This window comes from Acyrthosiphon pisum, chromosome X (genome assembly GCF_005508785.2).
Source record: "Acyrthosiphon pisum isolate AL4f chromosome X, pea_aphid_22Mar2018_4r6ur, whole genome shotgun sequence".
NCBI lineage: Eukaryota > Metazoa > Arthropoda > Insecta > Hemiptera > Aphididae > Acyrthosiphon > Acyrthosiphon pisum.
This window is the reverse complement of record NC_042493.1, coordinates 121128214-121129539: the sequence shown is the minus strand read 5'-3', so window position 1 is coordinate 121129539 and position 1326 is coordinate 121128214. Positions and strand designations below refer to the sequence as shown.

Sequence of the window (1326 nt, the reverse complement as noted above, 5' to 3'; positions counted from 1 at the left end):
ACTGGTGATTGACCATTAGGAGTATTAAAATTATTCGCATAAAAATGTATACCAAACATCTATTTCCTGTAAAATAATATTTGATTAGCGTAACCCTATGGTTAACTCTCTTCTTACTATAAGCACTTTAAATTAATAACAGAAATATATAATATGCAATAAGTGTTCTTAAAATCTATTCATTGAGAAATTTAAATTCTAAGCCTAAGATTAATATACCTACTGATTTTATAATGATGTGTTCTTGTGATTTAAGTTATAAATGTAAAATAAGTTTTTGACATTACATAGAATTCGTAATCAGTATTTATAAAAAAATAAGTTGAAACTAAATTCAAGTGTCAGTGTTGAAAGATAACCATATCCTATTATAATTGGATTTAGTTTTAGTTCTTTTACATAAATGATTTGTTATTTTAGCATTAAATAATATATATTTTATATACACATAAATTAAATTAATTTTATTTTATTTATTTAGGATTTGGGACATTATTCTTCTTTACCTGGCTACATAACTGATGCTGATGAAGAGGAGGTTGAACCACCATTTTTCCGCCACCAATAGTAATTTATAAATTCATTCAAAATTGTTATTTTAAAATAATTTTTGATGTCTGTTCATTGAAGTAATTATTGTTTATTTTGTAGAAATGTGTAATTGAAGAAGTAAAACCAATAGCGCCATATTCTATGCCGGTACTAATTAAAGCTGTGTGTTTGGCCTCCAATGATATTCATGTATTGAGCATAATATGAATGTCAATTCAAAAGCATAATATGTTATAATGCTGATGTACAGGTGTAAAAAAAAAAAATTAAGAATGTACTAGGTATGTAAAATGTTCATTCTAAAATTAATTTTAACTTGTGATTTAAATCCAATATTACAAGCAAATAGGTGCTGTAAATTTAATATTTTTTGCCAAACGATCAAGTAATATACCTATTGACTTTATAATGATGTGTTCTTGTGATTTAAGTTATAAAATGAAAGAAATTCTAATATCTAAACATAAAAGTTCACACTGAATAACATAAATTAACAAAATGATAAACATGTTATTTGACAAGTGGAGACTCATGGAGGGGGCCATTGGTGCTTGGGAACACTCTGACATTAAAGACATCAATAAAATTAATTTGTATTATAAATTACATGCTCTAAAGAAGATTATAAGTATGGTGTAGTTATATGTTTTTGAGCCCCCATGTTAAATATTCTGGATTAGTCTGATATTAAACAACATATTTGTTGAAGCAATGGATTTTTAATTCTTCAAAATTATTAATAGAATTTACATTTATTCGAAATTCAATACAAGA

General features: G+C 25.3%; 1 long non-coding RNA gene across 1 annotated transcript in view; it reads left to right on the top strand.

Annotated features, from left to right (window-relative positions):
* The window catches only part of LOC103311833, a 3347-nt gene extending 2514 nt beyond the window's left edge, over nt 1–833 (top strand). The window contains exons 4-5 of the long non-coding RNA XR_511299.3: nt 482–567; nt 652–833. This is a non-coding gene — a long non-coding RNA (uncharacterized LOC103311833). The remainder of the gene's footprint in view (nt 1–481; nt 568–651) is intronic.
* The last annotated feature ends 493 nt before the right edge of the window (nt 834–1326 follow it).